We start from the raw sequence: 18,793 nt of genomic DNA on the forward strand, positions 1-18,793 counted from the left end.
AAGAGTGTTGGTACTATAACAAAAGGATAGATTGCAGGAATTTTCCTAGAACGAGTCCTTAATCTAGAGATCCCCTAGACCATTCATGCATTCTACCAAGCATGAATGTAACAATTTTCCTCTGAGTATTCCAATCAGCCAGGGGGCAAAGACAGAAGCATGGGGTTGAGAGTTCCCCGACAAATCATCTTGCAGTTGAAGCCAAATACAATATGCCCCTCATAATCTGAGTTGACTATATATTTTTTTTTTCTCCCAGGTTAAATTTGAACAGCCAGCCATCAATTTCTGGACATTGGAGAAAAAGTAGCTAATGTGGAAGAAAAAGACAAAGACTAAGTTGGAGCTTTACTTGGCTGGGAGAAAAACACCTAAAGTCCAGCAACATCTTCATTTTCATAAATATAAACATCAACATTTTCACAAATATAAATGATACTACATCCACAAAACCTTTAGAGAATATAGAAGAGCCTCTGGAAATCAAAAGCATGACAGCAGAAACAAAAACCTTAGTAGAGGACTTCCTCTGTGTCTCCAAGGAATTTGAGCAGAAAAAAAAAAAGATAAGAAATATAATAAAATAATGTCCCAAGAGGTAGAACTTTTGAAAAATAGACAATTTGGGACAAGAGACAAAATGAAATAAATAAGGATATCATTAATGAAATAATTGGAGGAATTTTTTAACAAGTTCTTAAACACTTGTAAGTTAAAAGAAATAGATCCGAAAGAAAGAAAGAAAGAAAGAAAGAAAGAAAGAAAGAAAGAAAGAAAGATCATTAGGAAATTCCAGAGCAGTTACAACCAAGAGAAGATTCTACAAGATTCCAGAGAGAAAGAGAGAGAGTGTGTGTGTAAATAGCAACACTGGAAGCAAGAAGCTAGAACTACTCCTTGAAAATTCTGAAGAAACACAATATCCAACCTAGTATTATATCACCAGCCAAGTTACTAAAGAGTATGATGGTAGAATAAAAATATTTTCAGATATTTAAAGTCTCAAAATATTGACTCCCCTTGCACTGTTGCTGAAGAGGGACTAGAAGTCTGTGCTGACAAAACGAAAGACTAAATGCGGGCAGGCAGATAGGGGACCAGCAAACAGGTGTCCAATACAGGAGAAAGGCATGGGTGTCTCTGTGGGGACTGTATCACTGGGTGGCATGATGACCGCTGCATCCCCAGAGCAGTGGGACTCAAGAGACAGAAGGTTGAGGACTGTCATCTAGATGCCATTGTACTATCTTCTATTTTCTCTTAGCATTGATGCTGAAGGGAATTATCATAGGTTGGACCCATACCAAGACACTGAATATTGCAAGAAGTGATATTAAAGCCTCATGTCCCTCCGCAAAATCACTGCTTCTTCTCTTTTCTCTGAATTGTAGCTTATGTTCTACTTGTAACACCAGAAGTTAGTTTTGTCTCTATTTGATAATTATTTTTTTAAATTTTTTTAATGTTTATTTTTGAGAGAGAGAGAGAGAGAGAGGGCGGGGCAGAGAGAGAGGGAGACACAGAATCTGAAACAGGCTCTAGGCTCCGAGTTGTCGGCACACAGCCTGACGCGGGGCTTGAGCTCATGAACCGCGAGATCATGACCTGAGCTGAAGTGGAAGCGTAACCGACTGAGCCACCCAGCCGCTTTTCTATCTGATAATTATTTAAATATAACCATAACGTTCATATCCTCCTTGGCTTCTCTTGCTCCAAATCATGGTGCATGTGGTTGTGATACACTCATTTACGTTGCTTTTAATTTCCTGAATCACGTGAGTGTATCCTAACCTGTTTATCCGTTCTACTGTTGGTGAATATTTGCTTTGTGCTATTACAGATAATGCTGCTACAAAATGATTTTGTACACGTCTTGGTGGGTATGTCTATGAACTTTTTTTGTATCTAATCTGGAATATAGAATATATATATAATTTTCCAAGGCGACTCCAGTGGTCTGTACTACCCTGGCTGGTGTATAGGAATCCCTATTGCTATGTGTCTTCACCAACATGAGAATGCGTAGTACTTGGAATTTTCTCTCTTCTGGGAGTAGTGGCAGCCCATCGTGGTTTCACTCAGTGAGGAAGTGGATGTAACCAGTGGTCAAAGTCAAGGTTCCAGGGGGTATCCTGTCATTTAGAGCTTGATGGAGTTACTACACTAATCCAGTAATATTAGCGACTTGATAGTTCTAAGTTTTAAAATACTATACTTCCACTGAAACAGTCACAGATAAACAGCGAATGTGCTGTCACATTTTTTTTCCTGTGAGTACCTACTACAGAGGCATTGTTTATGAAAATAAGGAGGTATGTGCGCAAATGTTTTTAGGAAGGAGATAATTCAGTGCAGAAGGAGAGATAGAGAAAGCAAGAAGAAGGAAGGAAGGAAGGAAGGAAGGAAGGAAGGAAGGAAAGAAGGAAGGAAGGAAGGAAGGAAGGAAGGAAGGAAGGAAGGAAGGAAAGAAGGAAAGAAAGAAGAAGGGAGGCAGGGAGGCAGAGGGAAGGAAGGAAGGAAGGAAGGAAGGAAGGAAGGAAGGAAGGAAGGAAGGAAGGAAGGAAGGAAGAAAAGAGAAAGAAAATGTAATTTCCATTCTTTTCCTTGCCTCCCTACCCTTTATTTTTAACAACAAATTTTCCTCAGAGGAATAATACTATCACGTAAGAAAATTCTTTAAATTGTGCTTGCTAATATAATTAAACATTGAATAGAGGAGGTGAGAGGAAGTGAAGTGTGCCTGTGTATAAGGTTTAGAAGATATGGCTGCTCCTGCGGGGTGTGCAGAGATGGGCATGTGTGCCTTTTTAGAAGTTCTAAGGCACAGTGACACGGCCAAAAGATTTTGATGACAAAGAATTGTTACATACACTTTTCAAAACATCTTGTTTCCGTATCAAGAAAAGTAAAGCACCTGACGTCAAAGGAAAATTCCAGCTCCGCAACAAATTCTGTTAGAAAATGCTAAGCGCTAACCTAGCTTGCAGCACAGTGTCGTAAACCTAAGATTTGATATGCTCGTCGTCGCTAGGACAAGCTAACTATACATTTTTATATTTGCTGTAAAGACATTATATAAAGGAAACGACTCCCATGAAGAAAATTACTGGCGAAATGCAACCAGGTAAACTCAACAAGAACATATGCTTTTAGTGATAAAATCGTGGCATTTTTTTCATGTAAATCATATGAGATATTTAGAAGGATTTAATCAGAGTAGACCTTGTTGTGCTAAGCGTTGGCATTCAAATGTGGTCATAATCTTACGTAACACCACATTGACAAAGAGACCGCCGGTCACACTCTCTTCTTTAATTGCCTACCAAGTCAGCCTGAAATCTATGCTCCAGTAAAAATGCATTTCAATTAATTACACACTTTATTTATTTATGCACACAGCAATCACTGTGGTTTATGAAGAGAGAAGGAAGAAAAAAGAAGCCCGAACTCACTAGCTTGTTCTCAAACTTCTAAAAATCCTCTGTACTGGATGTTGTTCTGTCATACGTCCCGGAGATAAAATACCTTCGAAAAACATACTTAAACTGATAGTTAGTGAGTAGCTGAAAATGCAAAGCATTGTCTTGGAATAAAGCCACTCCCAAACTGGTGTAACTTTGACATCAGTCTTATCAAACGATCAAAATCAAACAATGCCAAAAGCTAAAAATCGTAACAAAACTTGTAATAAATAAGTGATTCTCGATATGAAAGCTGACCTAGGGGGGCCTGGGGGGCTCAGTCAGTTGAGCATCTGACTCTTGATCTTGGCTCAGGTCATGATCTCAATGGTTTGTGAGTTTGAACCCTGCTTTGGGCTCTGCACTGACAGTGTGGAGCCTGCTTGGGATTCTCTCCCTCTCTCTCTGCCCCTACCCCACTCATGCTCTCTCTCTCTCTCTCTCAAAATAAATGAATAAAATTAAAAAAAAAAAAGAAAGCTTACCTAACTTGAAAATAGTTTTGCACAGCATTTTAAAGTAGTTTTTTTAAATATTTATTTTTGAGAGAGAGACAGAGACACAGAGAGTGCAAGCAGGGAAGTGGCAGAGAGAGTGGGAGACACAAAATCCGAAGCAGGCTCCAGGCTCTGAGCTGTCAGCACAGAGCCTGACATGGGGCTTGAACCCATAAACCATGCGATCATGACCTGAGTCGAAGTCGGACGCTTAACAAGCTGAGCCCCCCAGGCGCCCCTGTTTTGCACAGCATTTTAAAAATAGTGTGCATAAAACATGTCATAATGCATATATTTGCATGTTTTTAAACTCTTTGCCGGTGTGCACATGCACACACACACACACACACACACACACACACACAATCACTAGCATCTGTGAGCCAGACAAAATCCGACTTGAGGCTTAGCTGTGGGATGCACCCACTGCAATGGGCTCTCCATTTATCTGCTTCTGCAGGATTTCACCTGTGCTTTCATGTGCTTCCGTGTACACAGAAGAGGCACACTCGTGTGCCTCCCAAGGTGAATGTTTGCATAGGTCACAAGGTAGGTCACATGAGATTTCAGTAAATGCCGAACATCATCACCATCATTGTCATTATCTTGCTGTGTGGCTGCTATCCTCGTGATTACGAGTTGTTAAGGATAGACTTGTTATCTTGGAAGACAGTCTACCAAAAAATACCTTCTACTAGGTATTTTATTATCCCAGGAATGGCCCCTAAAGACAGAGATACACAGCTTTCTCTCGTCTGTTTCCTTCCCACCATCAGACTGGGGAGAAAATATTTATAGACTTGAGCTTGCCATAGAGGAGTGATATTAATATTAAGTGCATGGTGAAAAGACCACATTTTGAGAAGGAACGTCAGCTCTGTGAACAGTTTATTTTTGCAACTTGTCTCCAGTTAAAATCATATGACATCTTGCAGCCTAGTCTGATGTTCTAGGGGGAGGAACGGGAGCCGGTTTCAGTGGTCGGGTAATCCTGCTTTCCTGTGAATTCATGCCTAGAACTGAGCTGCGTAGCAATGTCGTGGTCCTGAGCCGGGTGGAAGGCAAGACACCTCTAGATCCAGGTAACCGAGGGTTACCAGTCTGTCATCTATATGTCTTAGTGTAACATACAATGCATAAAAAAAAAAAAAAAAAAAAAAGTGGAAGGGCCCCTGGGTGGCTCAGTCAGTTAAGCATCCGACTTTGACTCAGGTCATGATCTTGCAGTCCGTGAGTTCGAGCCCCGCGTTGGGGTCTGTGCTGACAGCTCAGAGCCTGGAGCCTGCTTGGGATTCTGTGTCTCCCTCGCTCTCTGCCCCTCCCCTGCTCCTACATGCTTTCTCTCTCTCTCAAAAATAAATACGCACTAAAACAATTTAAAAAAAAAAAGGAAACTGGGTAACATATAATCATACTAGATTAGAAATAAACATAAAATGAGTACAGCCTCCAACACCCTAGGAGTTCCCATTGGATCACTTTCCATCCACAGCCACGTCGCAGCACAGGGAACCACCTTCCTGAACTTTCTGAGAGCCCCTTACTCGCTTTCCTTTTTAAGGCAGCCTATCATATGCTTCCTTGAACAGCATATTTAATGATTGCTCTTTGCATCCTACAACTTGTATCACACTTCATGTGTTCTTTTGTCCCCTGCTCCTTCACACAAAATTCTCACTGCCGCCCAATTGATGACTGTGTACAGGGTGGTAACCTCCTCACGGTCACTTCCATAGAAAATTCGGCTACATGAATGTTACCCAAGGTATTGATCGATCCACTTTTTGACAGACATTTTTCATTTTCTTCCTTCTTTTTAACTACCGTGCCATTTTGTGCCTATACCTGAGGCACACGTGAGTGGACTCTTTGGGGACATTTATCCAAGCATGGAACGCTAGGGCCTTTATAGTCAATGCTCGCAAATGCTGCCAAAGTGTATTCCAAGTGGCAGGTGCCAATTAACCTTCCCCTTTGAAACATATGGAAGTTTCCATTGCTGAAATTCTGTTCGTTTTGTCTTGTTTTTGTTTTTGTTTTTGCTGTGTTCTGACTTTGAAATTTTTGGCCACCAGATTGTTTCTAATTGCTTCTCGCTGGGGTTTTAAACAACATTTTTCTTGATACTGAAATGTTTCTTATTGGGTGGCTGGGTGGCTCAGTCGATTCAGCCTCTCATTCTTGATTTCAGCTCAGGTCATGGTCTCACGATTCGTGAGATTGAGCCCCGCGTCGGGCTCTGCACAGAGAGTGTGGACCTGCTTGGGATTCTATCCGTCCCTCTTTTTCTGCCCTTTCGTCTCTCTCTCTCTCTCTAAAAATAAATAAACATTTAAAAAATAAAAAATAAATAAAATGTTTCTTATTAAGCAACCTTCACATATACATAAGGAACCTGAGGTCCTCATGATCTAAAATATATTATCTTCTACAATCATTATAATTTTGACTTAAGTAATTAAGTTTTTAACCTCCTGAATCTGATTGTTGTGTATGGGTAGGAGTCTTATTTTTTTGTTTCTTGGTTTTTTTTTTGTTTTGTTTTGTTTTGTTTTTTTGCTTTAACATCTGAGAAGTCTATCAGCTTATTGTCCAACCAACACTTACTTAAATGACCGTTCTTCTCATCCGGCTCCATAGAGGCATCTCAGCCACACATCAAGTGTCAACTCAGGGAGCTATTTATGGGCTTTGTGTCCTGTCTCATCTGTCTCTGTCACTCTCTGCACTACGATCATGCTGTGTTAATTATATTAGCTTTATTTTCACTCTCACTAGCTGATTGAGCAAGGCTTTCTGCTTTATTCTTTTTCATAAGTGTGTCTAAACTCCCCTTGCTCTCTTCATTTCCATGTAAATTTTAGAATAAGCTTGTTAATTCTCATGAAATACTCTGTTGGAGAATTTGATTGAAGTTGGGTTAAATCTACAATTCAATTTTTCAGATGATTGATGCCTTTGATACATTCAGCTTTACAATCCCACAGAACATTGTATACCTCTCAGCATCCATAGGTCTTTAATTTTGCCCAGCATAATTTTCCCACAAAGTCTTGGGTACAGTTTATGACATGTATTCTTAGGTACTTTAAAATTCCATTAATTTATATCTTGGCATTTTAGCGATAACCCTTTGTATTACTTTGCTTTGGTCACTCCAGGGATTATAGTCTACATTCTTACCTTTTTAGTTTACTTAGAGTTAATTATGTACCGTTTCCCATAAGATGCAAAAACCTTGAAATTATATAGAATCCATTCATGGTGACTACCATTTCTCATGCAACTGTTAACATATGTAGTAGCTCCATGTGCCAAAAAGAACTTAAGAGAAAAATCACCTTTCACATTTACCCATTTCTGATGCTCTCTCTTCCTTTCTGATGATATAAGTTATTATCTGATATTGTTTTGTCTCAGCCTAAATAACCTTCCTTAGAGCTCTTGTGGTCAACTGGTAACAAATGCACTTATCTGAAAATGTGTTTACTTAACCTTCGTTCTTAAAGGATATTTTCACTGGCTATGGAGCTCTGGGTTGGCAGTTTTGTTTATCTTTTAGCATTGTAAAGATATTGTTTTCCTGTCTTCTGGTCTCCATTGTTTATGACAAGAAGTAATTGATCATTTGTAACATTTCTCCCTGTATGTTTGTGTGTGTGTGTGTATATATATATATATATATATATACACACACACACACACACACAAATATATATATATATACTATATATATATATACACTATATATATATATATATATATATATATATACACTATATATATATATACTATATATATATTTTTTCCGTAGCTTGATTATAAAGCCTTTACATGTTTATCCCAGTTGGTGATTTTGAACTTCTGACAACAGTGACACTTGTAGGGCAGTAGTGAAAACCTGGTCTTTGTAACGGACAGTGGCTCCATTGTATACACATAAAGAAAAAAAATGAGTCTTGACCCCATTGTCACACCGTACACAAAAATCAATTCCCAATGGATTCTAGATACAGAATCATGAAACTCTGAGGCCTTTAGAAGAAAACATACACCATGCTCATGACCTTGAGTTGGGAAAAGACTTCTTAACGAGGATACAACAAACACTGCTCAATATAAAGAAAAGAGAAACAGATTTTAATAATGTTAGGCATTTCGCCTGTCAAAAGACATTAAGATAGCAAAAGGCAAGTTATAGATTGGGATATGATTATTGCAACATACCTATCTGATACAAGACTCATACCTTACGCATATAAAAGAAAATATTGAGGTGAGCCTATCATCCTGTAGAATTGTCAAATCATTATAGGTACATCTGAAACTAATGCAACATTGTGAGTCAACTATATTTCCATGAAAAAAAGATCAGTCACAGAAATACAAGCCATTAAAAACATGGGCTAAACTCTTGAATGATCTCTTCACCACCGAGGTTCTTGAAGTGATCAATAACCATGTGAGAACTATGACAAGCTGTTCAACATTATTAGTTGTCAGGGAAATGCAAATAGCAACTACCATTAGCTACCGGGGTAGGAACACAAGATGGCTAAGACCAAAATGGTTGACAATAATAAGTGTTGTCAAGGCTGTGGAGTCACCAGAACTCAAGTGCATGGCTCAGGGAGTGACATTATTCTATCCAAACAGAAAATTTCTCGACAGAACCTTGGGAATTTGAAGATGCACTGTCTTGACCTCAGTTCTGTAGATATAGAATCGGAGGGGTTAAGACGTCAGCACTTCACATAAAGATGCTATGGAGGCTCAGCAAACAGGAAGAGAGGAAAGAAAAGACACAAGCAATGCAATGTGGGGTGTTTCTTTGGCTATAGCTTCACAGTGAGTGCAGGTTGCAATGGAAAGGTTGGAGGAGGACATAAGCTTCAACATGTTCTGTAGCAAGTGAAAATGAGAGGGCAACTATCTGACCCATATCCCATCAGTCTTGGTTCAACTACAGGGGCGATTATTCTCTTATTCCTTGATTTAACTGTTTTAAATTTTACCTGAGGACTATTTCTGCATTTGACTGCTAATTTGAGTTTGGGGCTGTCTTAAGTTCAAGGCTAGAACATACAATCCTGCTTTCACTGTTGTTGAACCTATGTGCATATTTTTCTGTCTGTTGTAAACCTAGGGGTAAAATTCCTGGGTATGTGTACGATTGCACGCACATTTTAAGATTACCAGAAACGCCTCCTTATTTCTATGTCTCAATAATGCCTGGGACTTTTGGTCTAGAGGAAAAACTAATCAGGGAAATGGATTTCCAAATCCATTGACATACTTATAATATTTTTCCCTTTATTTTCATGTGTCAAATCACATTAATAAAATGACAGGTGTTAAATGAAGCTTACTTTTTTTGAATAAAATGAATTTGCCCTTTATATGTCATTATTGGACACATCTTTGGACTTACTGTGTTAACTTTTAAAGATTTTTGCTTCTATGTTTATAAATGAGATTAGTCTTTCATATTTATTTCTCATGATGTCCTTGTCATGCTTGTCCGTCAGAGTCCTGCTGCACTCTCTAAATTAATTGAGAGTACTTCCACTTTTCCTATTGTCTGGAACAATTAGTAAAATCTTAGCATTATTCTTCCTTAAATACTTCCTAGACTTTATCACAGGAGTCATTTAGGCTGGGGATTTTCTTTGGGGAAGGTTTTTCATTAAGATCCAATTTATTTAATTGATAAAAGTTTCTTTGATTTTCTTTCTTTTGTTTTGTTTTTGATAAATGATTTTTCTACCAGCTGGGTATTTCATCTAAATTTTATTTGCACGATAATATTCTCTAATTCCCTTTACTTCTACACTATGTGGTGCTATTCCCTCTCCATCGCTGGTATTGGCCATGTTTATCTTCAGAAATTCTCCTGTTCATTTCTTCCAGAGATTTATTCACTAATCACAGTTGCCTGAATCAATTATTAAGCAGGATTTGGAGAAATAATTATTTTTCTGATTCACACAATTCTACGTTTATTGGCTGGTAGTATTCTGTGATGAAAAAAAGATTTCCATATTTTTTGCTTTCTGAAACAACAAAATGCTTCAGGCTTGCTTTATTATTTTTTTTTTTTTCTGGCTGAAACCCGTAATTATGCATTTCTCCAAGGAATCTCAGTCCCTTTTATATGGAAACGTATTTATACTATAATCTCTGGTTTTTCTCAGCACTAATTGGCCATGAATACTTCTAAGCCCTTCTAGTAGATGGGACTGAGAAATATATTCAAAAGTCATGTCATACTAATGCCTTCAAACTCAAACTATTAGATTCTTCTTCATATTTTCCATTTCTATGTTTGCTTTTCCCTTCACCCCTAGTGAAAACACTGGTTACAAAAACTATCAGTAATTTCACTCACTTGCAGTATCCTACATTTCATACAAAAACAGTTGCAGAATTATGACCTTACAAAAATTTCAACAAACCACCTGTGAAAAGTTCAAGATTTTTCTGTGGTTTTGTTGTGTTGTGTTTATTTTCCTCCTCAGCATTCTACTTGGTAGGTTTATTTACCCATATCATCTTTGCAATAAATTTATCTAAGTGTAGAAACAAATTTACTGATTTTATACAATTGCATAAAATGTATAGATTCACAAAAAAGACAACTGACATCGTAAAGCTGGATCAAAACCAAGAGATATTTTATCATTTGCTCAAGCCTATTTTTGTGTCTCCCAGGGATATTTAAAAAAATGTTCTCCATAGATATTTTGTACATTTCTTAGTATGCTGCCTCCCTGGGTATTTTTTATTTTTGTTATCATAATAAAAAGATGTTTTCTTCTCTTTTTTATCTTTACACTGTTTATTGTTTGTGTATATAAATTTTGCCGATTTCTTATAATTTCATCTTAAACTAAATTTATTGAGTTATCACTGTAAAAAAAGTCTTGGGGCGCCTGGGTGGCGCAGTCGGTTAAGCCTCCGACTTCAGCCAGGTCACGATCTCACGGTCCGTGAGTTCGAGCCCCGCGTCAGGCTCTGGGCTGATGGCTCGGAGTCTGGAGCCTGTTTCCGATTCTGTGTCTCCCTCTCTCTCTGCCCCTCCCCCGTTCATGCTCTGTCTCTCTCTGTCCCATAAATAAATAAAAACGTTGAAAAAAAATTAAAAAAAAAAAAAAAGTCTTAATTTATTCTGAGAAAGTGAGTGGAGAGGAGGGGGGAGAGAGAGAGAGAGATAACCCCAAACAGGTTCTGCACTGTCAGGGCAGAGCCAGACATGGGGCTCAATCCCAGGAACCAGGAGATCATGATCTGAGCCAAAATCAACAGGTGACTCTCAACCCGCTGAGCCACACAGGCGCCCCTCACTGCAAAAATTTTAAGGGCACTGTCTACTTTGATACACTTTGACAAATGTAATTCCCTGTTTAAGGATCATCATCCTTTCTGCAATGACCGGATATAGAATATTTTCATCAAACCAGAAAATCGTCTTAAGTCACTTTGCAGTCTGTCTCCCCACCCACAGCTCCAGGCACTAAGTGCACTCTATCACTAAGTTGCACATACAAATGGTATCCCAAAGATGTCCATGACCTAATGCACTAATCCCCCGGAATTGCGAACGTGACCTTACATTGCAAAAAGGAAGCTGGGAATGACCGAGAAACACAATCCGCAAATACACTACCCGAGTTATGATGAACTGGCACGCAAAGGTGGGGTGGGAGAGGAGACACAAGGATACCACACCACACTACTTGGAGCGAGTTCCAGCTCTGCATTCTAACACGTGAAACAAAGAGAGACAAGTAGTGTTTTATGTCTAGCTCTTTTTCTCAGCTTAAGGTCACCGAGACTCATCCATGTTGCTTCCTGTTTTAATGCGGGGAAGTGTTCCGGTGCACAGTGATAGCACAACGTATTTATCCATTCATTTGCTGATGAATACTTGGTTGTTTTAAGTACATGGCTATTGTCAATACAGCTGGATTTTGAAAGTATAAATTTACGTTTGTCTGGGGTAAATAATAAGTAGAATAACTGGGTCATTAGGTGAGTTTATGTTTAATTATATACAACTGTTTTTCAAAGTGGTTGGGTCATTTCACATTTTCATCAACAAAGTTCTAGTTGTTCTCTCTCCTCTCTAACACGAGGATTCCAGCCTAAATTTTAGCCATTCTTATAGGTCTGTCATGGGGCCTTATTCTTGTTTTCATTTGCAGTTTCCTTTTTCATCATCCATTGGAATTTCTCTATCTCATTGTATACAGTATCTATTAAAATTTTCAGCCCCAAAGTCAACAACTAAATAAATAATGAAAACTCATTGGGTGGTTATTGTTCTTGTTATTGAATTGTAAAAGTTCTTTATATATTCTAAATTTTTTTAATGTTTATTTTTGAGAGACAGAGAGAGGCAGCATGAGCGGGGAGGGGCAGAGAAAGAGGGAAACATATTCTAAAAAGAAGTCTTGCGTCATATGTATGTATTGCAAACACAAGCCAGTGGCTTGTCTTTCATTTTCTAAATGATATTCTTTTTAAAATTTATTTTTCCAGTAATTGGATGTTAGCATAAAAGACACATTTGCTGTTGTTTCTTCTCTTTTCTCGGTATATTTCTTAGAGTTTTCTACACAGACACCGTGTTCTCTCTGAACAGAGACAATTTTATTTTTTATTTCAAATATGGATACTTCCTCACCATAATAAACCATAACCATGAATACAAAAATAATATGGATACTTCCATTTATTTTTCTTGTCTAATAGCATTTTGAATGTCATTTTCTAACATAACATAGGTAACAAAATGGTGGGAGCAGACATCCTGACATGGTTCCCAACCTTCGTGACTACATGTTCAATTTGCCACATTTAAGTATAACGTTAGCTATATTCTCTTTGTAGGTATTTGTATTAGTGTCCTATTAACAAATGACAAGTTACCATAAATTTAGCAGGTTTAAAAAAATGATTATTTAAATTAGGTAGGTCAAAAGGGCGAAACGGGTCTCACTGCGTTCTAATGGAGGTATCAGCATGGCCGCACCCCCTTCTGGAGTTGCTAGGGAACATCTGTTTCCTTATTCCTTCACTGCCAGCAGACCTCAGTTCCTTGCAGTTGCAGGTCTAACATCCTCAGAGGCTAGGGTCTTTCCCCAGGGGGGTAGGTCACCACCTCCCTTGGCTTGCGCCCTTCTTTCTTCATCTTTAAGATCTCGAAGGTAGGTGGAATTTTCGACACTCGGCAAATTCTTCTGGCTACATCCACGGGAGACCCTCTTCTCTTAAAAGCACATGTTGAATGGACGGAACTGGAGGGTTTGATGCTGAGTGAAATAAGTCAGGCAGAGAAAGACAGTTACATGTTTTCACTCACACGTGGATCCTGAGAAAATGGAGAACAATGGGGGAGGGGAAGGGGAGGAAGTTACTGAGGGGGAGGGAGGCAAACCATAAGAGAGGTAAATGCTGAGAACAAACTGAGGGTTGATGGGCAGTGGGGGAGAGGGGAAAGTGGGTGATGAGCACTGAGTAGGGCACCTATTGAGATGAGCAGTGGGTGTTGTATGGAAACCAATCTGACAATAAATTATATTTAATATGAGAGAGAGAGAGAGAGAGAGCACATGTTGATTAGATTATGCCCACCAGACAATCCAGTGTAAGTTTCTGTATCAAGGTCCTTAAATTTAATGCCATCTGCAAATTCTTTTTGGCCAAATAAAGTAACATTGACAGGTCCTGGGGATTAGGGGGTGAAAACTCTTTGGGACACCATTATTCTGCTCACCACAAATTAAGGAAATTTCATTCCATCCACAGGCAGTGGGGAATTTTATGGTCAATGAGTGCCGGATTTCTCCATACTTTGAGATACGCCTAATACTTTTACCCTTTATTCTGTCAATGACTGAATCACACGGATTTTCAAATGTTGAAAAATCCTTCCATTGCTGGTCATTTTTTCAAGATGCGTTACCTTTTTTTTTTTATGTTTTACTAGATTTGAATTGCAAATATTTTATTGAAGATTTTGTATGTCAGTGTTCATGAAACATATTGGTCTATAATTTTCTATTCTTTCTACTATCTCTGCTTTTTTCTGTCAGAGTTATGCCAACGTCAGAAAAGAGGGGAAACATTTCCTCCTCTTCTGTTTTCTGAAAGGCTCTGTAGCATTGGCGTTAACTTCTAGCTTAACTATTTCTATGGTTCTCTATTGGAAGCACCTCGGCCCTGTGTTTTCATCATGGAAAGACGACTATTAATTTAATTTCTTTAATAAAAATATGGGAATTCAGCATTTCCATATTCATTCAATTTCCTCTGCTATGTTCATCAGCAAATGTGCCTGTTTTGTTCAGGTTATTCGTGTGTGTGTAAAAGGTTTAATCTTTTAATGTCTGGGATAGGTGATGATAGTCTCACTTTCACTACTAATGAATGAATTACTACTGGGTTTTTATATTTATTGATCTTTTAAAAAAATAGGTTTTGGGGTTAAGGGAACCTGGGTTAAGCATCTGACTTCGGCTCAGGTCATGATCTCACAGTTTGCGAGTTTGAGCCCCGCGTCGGGCTCTGTGCTGACAGTTCAGAGCCTGGATCCTGCTTCAGATTCTGTGTTTCCCTCTCTCTCTGCCTCTCCCCTGTTCGCGCTCTGTCTCTCTCTCTCTCTCTCAAAAATAAACATGAAAAAAAAACTTTAAAAATAAGTTTTGTTTATTTTGCTTCTAATGACTTTGAAACTAATTTCTTCTTCTTAACTTCTTCAGATGAAAATTTAGACTCCTGAAAATTAACATCTTTTTCTTTCAATATTTTACACCTTTATGAGATTGAGTCATCCAATTCACAAAATACATTATCCTCCATTTAAGTTTGCTACTTTCTTTTAGGAAACCTATTGATGTTTAAAGTTATAGGTTTAGCACATATCTTGTTATACTTTCTGCCCCCTGATTATTTTACTCTTTGGTTTCCATAATATAAAGAATTTCTTCATACTTTATTACAATTTATTTGGCTTTTTTTGACATGTAAAGCCTGTTGCTTTTTTATTGAAATTTTAAAATTGTTTAAGTAATTTTAATTGTTATTTTTTTAGTTTTTTTTCCAGTTATACTATTATATCATTAGCCAATAGAAAAATAAATCTTCCATTCTAACTTTTATAACCCTATTTTTTTTTTTCATTTCTGAGTATAACTGCCATACTCTCCAAAATAATGTTAACATCATACTGGACATTGTTGCCTTTTTTTTTTTTAAACTAAGTAGAAAAGCCTCCGGCAGTTTGTCCGTTACGTAAATTTAGCCGGCTTCTGAGCTAGGTAGATATACATGTTTTATCACGCTAAAGATCTATCATCAATTTCCATTTTATTGACTGTTTTAAACATGAAGAAGTGCTTAAAGTTTTGATGGTCTGTTTAACTTCTGTGGAGAAAACCCTATAATTTTTTTTTCTTAGATGAATTCATATGATGAATTATGTTAATGGTTTTCTAATAGTAAGCCAGTGTTACAGTCCTAAAATATATCCTTCATCATGTCGGTGTCCCATTTAAACAGTATGCTGTTGACTTGTGCTTGCGAATATTTTATTCAGGGATTGTACATGACCATGTTGATAGAAAATTTTATTTTGTTATTGTCATCAGGCTGGAGTGTCAACATCACATTTTTTTCATGGCAAGAAATTTAGCGTGGTTTTTTTTTGTTTGTTTTTTTTTTCCTTCCTTCTTCTTCTTCTCTGGAACAATTTAAACTTCATTAGAACATCTGCCATGGAGGGGCGCCTGGGTGGCACAGTCGGTTAAGCGTCCGACTTCAGCCAGGTCACGATCTCGCGGTCCGTGAGTTCGAGCCCCGCGTCAGGCTCTGGGCTGATGGCTCGGAGCCTGGAGCCTGTTTCCCATTCTGTGTCTCCCTCTCTCTCTGCCCCTCCCCCGTTCATGCTCTGTCTCTGTCTGTCCCAAAAATAAATAAAAACGTTGAGAAAAAAAAAAAAAGAACATCTGCTATGGAAGGATTTATACAATTCTTGTGCAAAAAAAACTGCACTTGCTGATTGTTCGTAGAAGCTCTTGGGTAAGATTCTCAGTTGTTGTTGTTTGTTTTTGTTTTTCTGTAGAGGCTGCATTTTCTAGGCAGAGATAACCTTAGCACAATAGAATTTCCTAGGGAATTATCCCTTTCACCTCGGATTACAGATTGATTCCCAAAGAGTTATCCCAAATCTGATATATCTCAAATATCTCATGTTTTAAAAACAGTTGCCTGTTCAAAATCATTACTTTCACTTCTACCAGCATCTACATACTTTCGTTTTCCTTTTTCTCCATTACATATGCAATAGTCTGTCTATATTGTTTAGAATTAAAGGATCAGCATTATGATTTTTTGTTGTAGTTCCGCCATTTTTCTCTTCTCTTTCTCAGCGGTTTAAGATTTTGCCTCTTTTATTTCTTTCTTTCTTCACTTAGCTTTTCTCTCTTGCTCCCCATGATTTTGAATTTGGCCTTTCTTTCTTTATTTCCATTATTTCAGTTGTATTTCAATAAATGTCTAAGCTGCAACTGCTTTGTTTTTACCCATAGATTCTGATTTATAGTGTTTCACTACCGCAGTTTTAAGGAAATCTGAAGATTTGAATTTTCTATCTGCTTAGAACGGAGTGTTGATTAATAGAGTTATAAAAGTTTCAAAAGTATGCGACATTTTACCTGTTGTTTGTTATTACTCCGTGGTATTACTGCGCGGAATATTTATTTTTTTCTATACCGTATAATTTAATGAAGTTTTCTGCGTGAAAATTAGCGATCAGAAATTCTTGTGTTCTACGGAAATATTGCAGTGTCGTTTTGAAAAAAAAGTGCACTCACTATTATTGGGATAAAAAGTACATACATGCATGATATATAGACACACACATAAGATCTACCTCACAGATTTCCACTTGTTACATCTTTTTTTAGTATGGTGGTTTGCTTTTTTAAATATTTTCATTTATTGATTTTTTTTTTTTTTTTTTTTTGGTGAATGTGGAGATTCATGATTCTGTCCAAGTGGAAGATTTGAAAAGCACCCCTGATAATTCATTGTTTTGATTTCTGCTATTTGTTTAATTATCTTTAAAAAACATTCTTTGGCTCTATTTTACTGTCTCATAAATTAATATGCTTATACAACATGTATCTATCATTCTTTTTCTCCAATTTTAAGTTTTGATTCCTATTTCACTAAATCATATAGTGTTTTTATACCATTCTTCCATTCTAGAGATAGATTTTTTTTTTTTTAAATCTTAGATTTCCAATGAAAGGAAATCTTTCGTCAGTGGTCACTGCCGGCCACACGTCCTCAGTCATTTCTTGGTGCTTTTAGCATGTTCCCGTTGGATTCTTTAGGAAGCACTTTTGGAGGTACTTTCCTGGCATTAGGGAAATGCAAATTAAATTTTTTTTTCAACGTTTTTGTTTATTTATGGGACAGACAGAGACAGAGCATGAACGGGGGAGGGGCAGAGAGAGAGGGAGACACAGAATGGGAAACGGGCTCCAGGCTCCGAGCCATCAGGCCAGAGCCTGACGTGGGGCTCGAACTCACGGACCGTGAGATTGTGACCTGGCTGAAGTCGGACGCTTAACCGACTGTGCCACCCAGGCGCCCCGGGAAATGCAAATTAAAACCACAGTGAGGGAAAGAAGAGCACAGTGAGATACCACACTACTAATATATTAAATGGATTTAGAAAAACAACAACACTGAACATACTGAGCCATGGCGTTGGTGTAGAACAATTTTTAGACCTCGTGAATGGGATCGCAAAAGGGTGCAGCTGCTTTGGGACAGAGTTTGGCAGTTTCTTAGAAAATCACGCCTACTTGTTCCATAACCCAATTCCCATGCCCAGCTGATTACGTAAGAGAAGTGAAAAACCAACGTTTATAGGCAATGACATGTCTTGGCCACTCTTTCCCATCTTATTTCCATATGAAGGCAGGATCACCTTGTCAATTTAATTCAATCTGGGGAACGGACTTCTTTACATTATTGCACATTCATCAGAAGAATAGATATTTTTCAAACGGTGCACAAATAATTGATTCATGTTAACATTTTATCCAATAAACTTGGCAACCTAGCAATGTCTTCTAATCATTTATATGGGGAAGTTTGTTTTTTCAAAGTTTTAAGTGCATAAGCATGTCATTAGTAAAACCAGATTCATTAAATTGGGGATTGATTTGCCTAGATGTCAGTTTCAGACCTCGCGAGAAGCGTATTTCAAATAATCCTACCCCCTTGTAGTCCAAGTTAATGACGGATGATAATTATAGGGCATCTCTTCTTTATTTCTAAGAGCACCTGTTGTCTCATTGGCCCCATGAGTGGGTAACTATTCTTGCTCAGCCTGTCACCTTCTTAGCACCTCTTTTGGAAGCAGAAGCCAATAGCCAACACTAGAACTTCCAGATTTTTTCTGGAGGAAATATAGCCCCAAACGCTGGGCCTCTCTTTTTGGCTTTCACTTTCTTTAGCATTTCAACCATCTATTTTAGCTTTCAATTAAATTGATACTACCAATTATTAGACAAATCAAAGTTCTATGTCACTAAAACAGAACGCATTGCAAAGGTCTCAGTATCACATATGTGATATTCTTGCCAAATTTCGGTAGTGAGTGAAATCATGACCTGAGAAATGGAAAACATGAACCATTCTGCAAAATGACTGGCTTGTAATCTTCAAAATTGTCATGATGAAGAAATCATTTATGCATATTCTGGTGATTAATGATATCCTTGTTCTAGAATGACTGAATATGAAAGGCAAGCTTGA

At 37.8% G+C, this 18,793-nt stretch overlaps 1 long non-coding RNA gene across 1 annotated transcript in view; it reads right to left on the reverse strand.

Annotated features, from left to right (window-relative positions):
• Nucleotides 1–4,025: 4,025 nt before the first annotated feature.
• LOC147583375 (uncharacterized) overlaps nucleotides 4,026–18,793 on the reverse strand; it is a 629,551-nt gene continuing 614,783 nt past the window's right edge. Inside the window, exon 3 of the long non-coding RNA XR_015248152.1 lies at nucleotides 4,026–4,088. This is a non-coding gene — a long non-coding RNA (uncharacterized LOC147583375). The remainder of the gene's footprint in view (nucleotides 4,089–18,793) is intronic.

The sequence above is a fragment of the Puma concolor genome, chromosome A2, assembly GCF_028749965.1.
Source record: "Puma concolor isolate L17-30 chromosome A2, mPumCon1.1.hap2, whole genome shotgun sequence".
NCBI lineage: Eukaryota > Metazoa > Chordata > Mammalia > Carnivora > Felidae > Puma > Puma concolor.